Consider the following 10,518-nt stretch of genomic DNA (forward strand, 5'->3'; position numbering starts at 1 on the left):
CCCCGACGATCGAGGGCGCGGTCGAACACAGTGTTAAAGTCCCCGGCAAGGAAGGTCGGATAGGTGGGATCAACCCAAGACGAGACGTCGTCCAGGAAGTCGTCACGGGCTGGGTTGCGATTGGGGGCGTAGAGACAGCAGATACGAAACGGGTGCCCAGAATGGGTAAAGTGGCAAAAAACAACACGCCCAGCGGTGTCACACCAAGAGCTCGTAAGGGTGACCGTGGGGCGGAATAAAATGATGCAACCACAAGAGTGTGCAGAGCCAACAGAAGCAACTGCATTAAAACCAGATGAACGAAACCAGACTGACATTCACTGTCTGAAGAGCAGTGGGCCCTCTTGTAGGCAGACAATGTCAGGGACCTGAGGAAAGGAACGTAACCAGTGCAGAACACCAGCGCGCTTGGACGAGTCCCTGAGACCATTGGTGTTTAAGGAGAGGATAGAGAGAGCCATAACTGAGAAGAAAGAGAGAGACAGCACAACTAGGAGCGACGGCTCCGAACCGGGGCAGGGGGAGCCAAGGAGGGAAGGCCAGAATGAACAGCCCTCCCAGACTCCCTGCCCTTTCCAGACTTCGAGCGGCCGGGGACCGCAGAACCAGGAAGAGGTTTCTTCGCTTTCTTCTTAGACTTGACCTGATCATCAGAGGAAGCCTCAACATCCGAAAGTCCACGCTTAGTGACTGGTGAATCAGTCAGCTCGACCTCGTTAACCATTACGGGAGACAGAGATAGAACCTGTGGGGTATTTACAGGGGTTACATTGATGCCCGTTAAAGGGTCATCGTCACTAAATATACTTTGACTGTATTCAGTCTCATTAACTAGTTCATTATCATTCGTATCCATTTCTTTTCCATTATTACTATTATCCATTTCCATTTCTTTTCCATTAACTACAGCATTATTTGTCATTTCTTTTCCAGTAACTACATTATTACTATTATCCATTTCCATTTCTTTTCCATTAACTATAGTAGTATTGTCCATTACACCAACTACGTTACTACTAGTGTTAACATTGTATTACTCTGTGGCGCAGCCAAACCATCAGACGCAGCGGCGGGGGAGGCAGCCACCTGCACGCGCGTCGAGGACCCACCATTACCGTTTTAGGGAGGGCCGCACCCTCCTTAACATTTACTGGTGGCAGGAGAGGCCATGGGTGGAGTACCAGGGGGGATAACTCATTGTCCCTGAGGTCGGTGTGGGAACCCCAACTTGAAATACCAGGTTGCGTGGGGGCAGGAGGACGAAGGGTTACCCCCTCGTCCCCAGAGTCCTCATGGTCAGAGCTTGCAGGAGAAGTGGGAAGGTCCTCAGGACCAGAACTGACATCCAGGAGGGGAGGCAGCGACTCCGGGGGAGTGGCACCAACAACAAGTGAAGCGGACGGATGGGCGGGGGTCGCAGGCGAAGATGGTGGGTTCCCCCAGGCATTGGGGGGGTTGGGCAATCCCTGGCCATGTGACCAGGCTCCCGACACCTGCGGCACTTCCCGCGCAAGTCACAGTTTTTGGTGAGGTGTTCCCCACGACAGATATCACATTCGGCCGGCTGACCCACATACCACACCTTACATTTATATCCAGCAATGTCCAGATTACGAGGGATCCGGCCAGAACGAACCATTTTGATGATACGGGCTCCAGTGCAGATTGCAGGGTCACCCGGGTAATGCTGGTGCCTTATCGTCTCCACCTTCCCGTACGAGGAAAAGTAGGGCCGGAGGCGATCATCACTCTCCTCAAAGGGATAGTGATACAACATAACATTTTGAGCTCGAGGCCCAGCATACATGACTTTGCACTTAGCACCAGCTAAAGTGACAAAATCATAACCTTCAACAATATTTTTACATTTTGGGTCAGCGAAAGTAATCTGAACCAGTTTTACGGGAACAAACTGAATACTGTCAATCACAAAGGGGGTGAACTTTCCCTTGATGGCTGTAACAAGTTCCGCCCTGGGAACAGAGGTTGGAACATCGGAAAGGTCGAGGACTACTGTCCTCTTAAAGGCCGCAAGAGGCATGATGAAAAGGGAAAAAGAGAAAAAACAGTCCCCCCGGAAAGCAAAGCTCCCAGGAAGGGAACAGAAAGACTGGCTACCCTGGGTTATGGCAGGACGCCAAGCATAAGTCCCCAGGAGGGTCACCAGTAAAACTCAGGAATCAAAAATCTTACCACAAATCCCAAAAACGCTTGTCCCCACACTCCAATTCCAATACGGAACTTACGCGTACCACAAGGAAAGGCACGAACCTGGCAGATAATAAAAACCCGCGTCAGGTAAGTATGCCTTTTCAACCTCTCCGGAACCGCAAAAACGCAACTTGTCTGCGCATACCATGTGGTAATGGGGGTCACGTGCTCCTCGTCCTGTCGTGTCGTGCTGTCCACTCGCTGCTATGCTACCTAGAAAAGAGAAGAGAAATGTGAAGGTTGGTTGCTTGGTCATTTGTTCTGCTTTCACTTGATTATTTCTTCCCCAGAGGGAAGTGGGCCACGCTCGGAGGTAGTGCTATACCGAGGCAACCCGTGGCCGGGACGAGGCAAGCCTCTTTTCCACGGCCCAGTTCCAAAAATCAGTTTAATATATGAGCTGCTCGATGAGCAGCGTATCAGATATTAAGCTGATAAGAACAGATACTACACTTGATCTTAGCCAAAAGGCCGAGAAGCCGATGCCCGTAAATGCTCACAGCGGACAAGGTGCTCCCAGTCTCATGGCCACGAGATATGGTGGTCCGATTACAATCCGTGCCAAGGAAGGAATGCCCAAAGCCAACCTGAAAGCGAGGCGCACACAACGATCGCCCTTGTACAGTGGGCAGCAGGACCAGCATTGCATGGCACTTGCGTTGACGGCAAGAGGACAAATGCACATTGTGCTTGCTCTGACCTCGTTTTTATTTTCCCTTATAACAAAGTTAATTTTCACGGCGAATTACTTGTCTACGACCATACCACAGGGAAAACACCGGTTCTCGTCCGATCACCGAAGTTAAGCCCTGTCGGGCGGGGTTAGTACTTGGATGGGAGACCGCCTGGGAATACCCCGTGTTGTAGGCTTCCCTTTTTCCTTCTGTACACTTGATTATCTCAAAAAATCTCAGTTTCCTTTAATGAAAGAACATTCCAAACCAGGTTTTTTGAACACAACATGCCAACGATATGTCAAAGATGAGACATACAACAAAAACAAAATAGTTCACACGAGAAAGTGGAACTTGTATTCCCAAGGGAGCGCGTGCGCGCGAGATCTTATCAATCCAACGTTTATGACATGAAACGTATCTTTTCGTGTGAGCAAAGAACAGGATACGACAAGTAAAAAATGCATGCACTGTTATGCATTAGATGGAAGTTAACCTAGCCCGGATGATATGCATACAACGAAGGCTACAACACTACAACATTGATCCTGCGAAAACGTGACTTACGTGACGTAGCGCACTTCAAAGTCTTACTGTTCCCTGCTCAACACGGACAGTACGTATTCAAAGGGCCGATACGACACTATCGCTGAACCCATGAAAGATTTACCTTTTTATGATAACAATCCTAGATTAACTGCTATAACATAGCGAAACCACAAAGTTGTTGGCCACAGAAATGTAACGCCAACTGATCTGGCGGGTCCTCAGTTACTCAATGCAAAACGGGCTCTCCAGAACGCAACATAACACAACGCAAAAGAAATCTATCGCGATGGAGCAGTACAAACACACATCCACTTACGTTTTCGAAACGATGCACGAGGATAAGAGCTCGACCCGCTGGCATTTTCTTGTCTCACTCGTCGATCGATGGAAATCGATGCGGCTGAAATAAACACGTCCTCTCGCTCTCATCTAACGGCCAAGAATGAAAGAAATAAAATCACAGTTTTGCAGTGCACCAAGTACGGAACATTCACCTACAATTTCAGCAGTGGAATTCACAAATACAACTCACCTTCCTTAGTCCTTACACCGCCACCGCATCTCCTTCCCTGCCCTGCCTGAAACGTTACCAACAAACCTTCCCATTAGCCAACTTTGCCACCGGGGTTTGGTGCGGGGACTAGCGGCGAAACGCAGGTCCCCACTGACCAGAAATTATACGCTCGAGTTACCCACATTTGGGGTAATCGCAAGGGTCAACCCAATCGAAGTGCAATGAAAGAGCCTCACCTTGAGAGGACTGCCTCCCTGATCACAGTGCCTCCCGCGTCAGGTAAGTATGCCTTTTCAACCTCTCCGGAACCGCAAAACGCAACTTGTCTGCGCATACCATGTGGTAATGGGGGTCACGTGCTCCTCGTCCTGTCGTGTCGTGCTGTCCACTCGCTGCTATGCTACCTAGAAAAGAGAAGAGAATGTGAAGGTTGGTTGCTTGGTCATTTGTTCTGCTTTCACTTGATTATTTCTTCCCAGAGGGAAGTGGGCCACGCTCGGAGGTAGTGCTATACCGAGGCAACCCGTGGCCGGGACGAGGCAAGCCTCTTTTCCACGGCCCAGTTCCAAAAATCAGTTTAATATATGAGCTGCTCGATGAGCAGCATCAGATATTAAGCTGATAAGAACAGATACTACACTTGATCTTAGCCAAAAGGCCGAGAAGCCGATGCCCGTAAATGCTCACAGCGGACAAGGTGCTCCCAGTCTCATGGCCACGAGATATGGTGGTCCGATTACAATCCGTGCCAAGGAAGGAATGCCCAAAGCCAACCTGAAAGCGAGGCGCACACAACGATCGCCCTTGTACAGTGGGCAGCAGGACCAGCATTGCATGGCACTTGCGTTGACGGCAAGAGGACAAATGCACATTGTGCTTGCTCTGACCTCGTTTTTATTTTCCCTTATAACAAAGTTAATTTTCACGGCGAATTACTTGTCTACGACCATACCACAGGGAAAACACCGGTTCTCGTCCGATCACCGAAGTTAAGCCCTGTCGGGCGGGGTTAGTACTTGGATGGGAGACCGCCTGGGAATACCCCGTGTTGTAGGCTTCCCTTTTTCCTTCTGTACACTTGATTATCTCAAAAAATCTCAGTTTCCTTTAATGAAAGAACATTCCAAACCAGGTTTTTTGAACACAACATGCCAACGATATGTCAAAGATGAGACATACAACAAAAACAAAATAGGTCACACGAGAAAGTGGAACTTGTATTCCCAAGGGAGCGCGTGCGCGCGAGATCTTATCAATCCAACGTTTATGACATGAAACGTATCTTTTCGTGTGAGCAAAGAACAGGATACGACAAGTAAAAATGCATGCACTGTTATGCATTAGATGGAAGTTAACCTAGCCCGGATGATATGCATACAACGAAGGCTACAACACTACAACATTGATCCTGCGAAAACGTGACTTACGTGACGTAGCGCACTTCAAAGTCTTACTGTTCCCTGCTCAACACGGACAGTACGTATTCAAAGGGCCGATAAGACACTATCCTGACCATGAAAGATTTACTTTTTATGATAACAATCCAATTAACTGATAACATAGAGAAACCACAAAGTGTTGGCCACAGAAATGTAACGCCAACTGATCTGGCGGGTCCTCAGTTACTCAATGCAAAACGGGCTCTCCAGAAACGCAACATAACACCACGCAAAAGAAATCTATCGCGATGGAGCAGTACAAACACACATCCACTTACGTTTTCGAAACGATGCACGAGGATAAGAGCTCGACCCGCTGGCATTTTCTTGTCTCACTCGTCTATCGATGGAAATCGATGCGGCTGAAATAAACACGTCCTCTCGCTCTCTCTACGGCCAAGAATGAAAGAAATAAAATCACAGTTTTGCAGTGCACCAAGTACGGAACATTCACCTACAATTTCAGCAGTGGAATTCACAAATACAACTCACCTTCCTTAGTCCTTACACCGCCACCGCATCTCCTTCCCTGCCCTGCCTGAAACGTTACCAACAAACCTTCCCATTAGCCAACTTTGCCACCGGGGTTTGGTGCGGGGACTAGCGCGAACGCAGGTCCCCACTACCAGAAATTATACGCTCGAGTTACCCACATTTGGGGTAATCGCAAGGGTCAACCCAATCGAAGTGCAATGAAAGAGCCTCACCTTGAGAGGACTGCCTCCCTGATCACAGTGCCTCCCGCGTCAGGTAAGTATGCCTTTTCAACCTCTCCGGAACCGCAAAACGCAACTTGTCTGCGCATACCATGTGGTAATGGGGGTCACGTGCTCCTCGTCCTGTCGTGTCGTGCTGTCCACTCGCTGCTATGCTACCTAGAAAAGAGAAGAGAATGTGAAGGTTGGTTGCTTGGTCATTTGTTCTGCTTTCACTTGATTATTTCTTCCCCAGAGGGAAGTGGGCCACGCTCGGAGGTAGTGCTATACCGAGGCAACCCGTGGCCGGGACGAGGCAAGCCTCTTTTCCACGGCCCAGTTCCAAAAATCAGTTTAATATATGAGCTGCTCGATGAGCAGCGTGAATGGCAGACCAAAGGTCACCAGTCGACAGACTCATCCAACGCCTGAGGCATTGGTCACCAGTATTAGGCGACAGAGGCGAAATAAAACTAAGCAAATCAGGTGGTACAGAGGGTGAATTAAGCAGGTGGCCCGAAGCGAAAAACGAGCTTGTTGGAAACATAGAGGCGATGACTCCATCCGCCCCCCACTGGCGGGCAAAATAACGTCGACGTCTCCGGGTTGAAAAACGCTTGAAGAGCAAGGGGAGGTGGAACTTGACACGGGCCTTTGCTCCCTCAATGACGGCGAGGGCCCCAGGTTGACAGAACGAAAGCGGTAGTCATTGCGGGCCAGCCAGATGTGAAACTTACAGGCACACAACAGGTAACTGAAGACTTTGGGCACTGCGTGAAGCTCAGTGGAATTGAAACCAAAAAGTAAATGGCGACGCTCAAGCACAGGACACATAGGCGAGAAATGAAAAAGGAGGGACTGTAGCCAACCAACAACACTTTGAGCAAGGGGACACACAAAGAGCAAATGCGACAGTGACTCGACGACAGGACCACAAAAACAAGCGGAGGAGACAGATAAACCAAAAGAGAGAAGACGCTCAGCAGTGTAAATCACACCATGAGCTACCTTCCAGGAGAAATCAACAACAAAGCGGTCAAAATCAAAGAAGTGGAACTGGCGCCACGTATCATACCAGTAAAGGTCCCCAAAGGAGGGAAAGAACTTAACTACACAGTGCGGTGTGACAGAGGAACAGGATAAAAGAAACTGGTAACCGACTTTGGCAGAGAAAAAAAGCCACGGAGGCGACAACGTGAGGGTCAGAGGATGCGAAAACCAAAGTTCCCCGGGAGGGGGAAAAAGAGCCACCAAGCGACTCCCAGGCCAAAAGCAAAGAGGAGTAAAATGGCGGTAACAGGGACCTGTCGAAGGCAGCGGGACGGGAGAAAACATCAAGAGAGGAGGCAGCAAAACACGATTGAAACCAGTACGACACAAAGGAGGACCAGCTTGACGAGGACAAAGTAGACCGTTTGACCCACTGACCCAGAAGCGACCAAACCTTGAGCTTAATGTCCACCACCGAGAAACCTCCCAGCGATGTGGGCTGAACGACCACAGCACGTGCAACGAGCTCCCGCTTGGTTTTCCAGAAGAATGAGAAAACAAGGGAGTTAAGTTCTTTAAGTACCCAGGGGGGCATGTGGACCAGGGATGCCACATACCAAACCCTGGCGAGGGCCAGGCAATTGATGACCAAAGCCTTGCCATGAAAAGACAAGGAGCGCTGACGCCAGGAGGAGAGGACGCGTTCCACAGCCTCTATCCGAGGCCGCCAATTAGTTCATCAATGTCATGCGGGCCAATGAAGACTCCGAGGATTTTAAGCTTAGAAGATGTCCAGTCGAGAGGGACAGGGGGGTCAGTTCGGCCAGCCCAAGACCCCAGCCACAAGCCGCGAGACTTTGTCAGGTTGAGCTTGGATCCAGAACCAAGCTCATACCTTGTGTAGGTGTCAAAAACAGCCCTAATGGAGGCATCGGAGGACAAGATGAGCGATGTGTCATCCGCGTACTGGGAAATTGGAGAGAGCGGTGAGGGCAGTCCAGGCAGCAAAGGTCCAGTAATGGCGGGATTTGCTCGAATATTGGCGGCCAAGACCTCAGCGACCATAACATACAGCAAAGGTGCGAGGGGGCAGCCTTGACGCACCCCCCGTGTGAGACTGAAAAAGTTTGAGACATGACCGTTAACAATGACAGCACTCTGAACAGCATTATAGAAAAGGCGGATCCAGCGCAGAAAGGAGGTTTGGAAACCCATTCTGCAGAGGGTGGCATGCAGAAAGGACCAATCAACGCGATCAAACGCTTTTTCTTGGTCGAGCGAGAGGATGGCACAAGGAGACCCGGATTGCGTGGCGTAATGGACCATGTCTCGGAGATAAGCGACGTTCTCACCAATATAACGACCGGGGACACCACAGGTTTGATCCTCAGCCACCACGGCATGAATAACCTTCAGGAGACGCCCAGCGATGACGCGGGCAGCGAGCTTGTAGTCCACACTAAGGAGGGAAATTGGCCGCCAGTTACGAGGGTTCAGCCGGTCACCCGTCTTAAAGATGAGAGAAATGATGCCTCGACGCTGAGAGAGGCTGAGAGTGCCAGCCTCATAACATGAGTTCAGGACGAGCACGAGGTCCTGTCCGAGCACCGGCCAGAATTTGACATAAAACTCCATAGGGAGGCCATCCAAGCCCGGGGTCTTGCCTCGAGCCATCCCACATAAAGCAGTATAACACTCCTCCGACTGGAGAGGACCATCACACTGTTGAGCCTGGTCGGCGGACAAGGTGGAGGTGAGGGCGTCGAGCAGGGAAAGAGCCACGTCCCCGTCAGTAGGCTCGGCACTAAACAAGTTAGAATAAAAGGAAGCAAAAGCCTGGCATAGGTCCTTTGAACTCGAGACCACTGTGCCATCATCGCATCGAAGTGCTGAAATAAGTCGGTCGGCGGCACGCTTCTTTTCCAGACGGAAGAAAAAGGCCGAGGAGGTTTCACCTTCCTCAACCCATTGGCCCGAGCACGGACTTGGGCTCCCCGAGCTGCCTCGAGGTCTAGGGCAGCAAGGGCAGACAGGGTAGAATGGTACGGCTCAACACAGGAGGTGAAACCGGCATCAACACGGTTCTTAAGATGCCCAGCTAGTCGGCCAAGGAGGTCTCGACACTGCGATGTTTTCTTTCGAGCGCTCAGCGCAATATTTAATTGTGAGGCCTTTGATTTGGCTCTTGCCCTTATCCCACCACTTAGCTAGTGACGGGAAGGACAGCATGGACTGCCTCCAAACGGACCAAAAATTAGTGATATGCTGGATATAGTCCTCATCATTGAGGACAGAAATGTTGAGCTTCCAGAAACTGTCCCAGGAGCAGCAATGTCTGGGACACTACAAGAAAGCACCACACCACAGTGATCCGAAAACGGACAAGGAATAATATCGCAAGTCAAGACTGATGGTAACAGGAGTACGGGGCACCAATGAGATCAATACGGGAGGCCATAAGGCCGTCTGAGCGAGTCCAAGAGAAGGCAGAATCGGAAGGATGCAGGTGCCTCCAAATGTCCAGACAACAGCAGGAGTCAAAAAGACGTTTTAAGGTAGCAGTACTTTCGCGGGAAGTGTCAGAGACATTGGAGCCCCGACGATCGAGGGCGCGGTCGAACACAGTGTTAAAGTCCCCGGCAAGGAAGGTCGGATAGGTGGGATCAACCCAAGACGAGACGTCGTCCAGGAAGTCGTCACGGGCTGGGTTGCGATTGGGGGCGTAGAGACAGCAGATACGAAACGGGTGCCCAGAATGGGTAAAGTGGCAAAAAACAACACGCCCAGCGGTGTCACACCAAGAGCTCGTAAGGGTGACCGTGGGGCGGAATAAAATGATGCAACCACAAGAGTGTGCAGAGCCAACAGAAGCAACTGCATTAAAACCAGATGAACGAAACCAGACTGACATTCACTGTCTGAAGAGCAGTGGGCCCTCTTGTAGGCAGACAATGTCAGGGACCTGAGGAAAGGAACGTAACCAGTGCAGAACACCAGCGCGCTTGGACGAGTCCCTGAGACCATTGGTGTTTAAGGAGAGGATAGAGAGAGCCATAACTGAGAAGAAAGAGAGAGACAGCACAACTAGGAGCGACGGCTCCGAACCGGGGCAGGGGGAGCCAAGGAGGGAAGGCCAGAATGAACAGCCCTCCCAGACTCCCTGCCCTTTCCAGACTTCGAGCGGCCGGGGACCGCAGAACCAGGAAGAGGTTTCTTCGCTTTCTTCTTAGACTTGACCTGATCATCAGAGGAAGCCTCAACATCCGAAAGTCCACGCTTAGTGACTGGTGAATCAGTCAGCTCGACCTCGTTAACCATTACGGGAGACAGAGATAGAACCTGTGGGGTATTTACAGGGGTTACATTGATGCCCGTTAAAGGGTCATCGTCACTAAATATACTTTGACTGTATTCAGTCTCATTAACTAGTTCATTATCATTCGTAT

At 50.4% G+C, this 10,518-nt stretch overlaps 7 non-coding genes across 7 annotated transcripts; 2 read left to right on the plus strand and 5 right to left on the minus strand.

The window, feature by feature from the left end:
• Nucleotides 1-2,502: 2,502 nt before the first annotated feature.
• On the minus strand, nt 2,503-2,694 carry LOC138012055 (U2 spliceosomal RNA). Its single transcript, XR_011124944.1, has one exon. It is a non-coding gene; the product is annotated as a U2 spliceosomal RNA (small nuclear RNA).
• Nucleotides 2,695-2,962: 268 nt separating this feature from the next.
• Nucleotides 2,963-3,081, plus strand: LOC138011993 (5S ribosomal RNA). The gene has a single exon (XR_011124890.1). It is a non-coding gene; the product is annotated as a 5S ribosomal RNA (ribosomal RNA).
• A 987-nt stretch (nt 3,082-4,068) lies between these two features.
• LOC138012008 (U1 spliceosomal RNA) lies at nt 4,069-4,235 on the minus strand. Its single transcript, XR_011124904.1, has one exon. It is a non-coding gene; the product is annotated as a U1 spliceosomal RNA (small nuclear RNA).
• A 193-nt stretch (nt 4,236-4,428) lies between these two features.
• Nucleotides 4,429-4,618, minus strand: LOC138012074 (U2 spliceosomal RNA). The gene has a single exon (XR_011124962.1). It is a non-coding gene; the product is annotated as a U2 spliceosomal RNA (small nuclear RNA).
• A 268-nt stretch (nt 4,619-4,886) lies between these two features.
• Nucleotides 4,887-5,005, plus strand: LOC138012004 (5S ribosomal RNA). The gene has a single exon (XR_011124901.1). It is a non-coding gene; the product is annotated as a 5S ribosomal RNA (ribosomal RNA).
• Nucleotides 5,006-5,981: 976 nt separating this feature from the next.
• Nucleotides 5,982-6,145, minus strand: LOC138011937 (U1 spliceosomal RNA). The gene has a single exon (XR_011124838.1). It is a non-coding gene; the product is annotated as a U1 spliceosomal RNA (small nuclear RNA).
• A 194-nt stretch (nt 6,146-6,339) lies between these two features.
• On the minus strand, nt 6,340-6,530 carry LOC138012138 (U2 spliceosomal RNA). Its single transcript, XR_011125002.1, has one exon. It is a non-coding gene; the product is annotated as a U2 spliceosomal RNA (small nuclear RNA).
• Nucleotides 6,531-10,518: the final 3,988 nt, after the last annotated feature.

This window comes from Montipora foliosa, chromosome 7 (genome assembly GCF_036669935.1).
Source record: "Montipora foliosa isolate CH-2021 chromosome 7, ASM3666993v2, whole genome shotgun sequence".
In the NCBI taxonomy this organism is placed as follows: Eukaryota; Metazoa; Cnidaria; class Anthozoa; order Scleractinia; family Acroporidae; genus Montipora; species Montipora foliosa.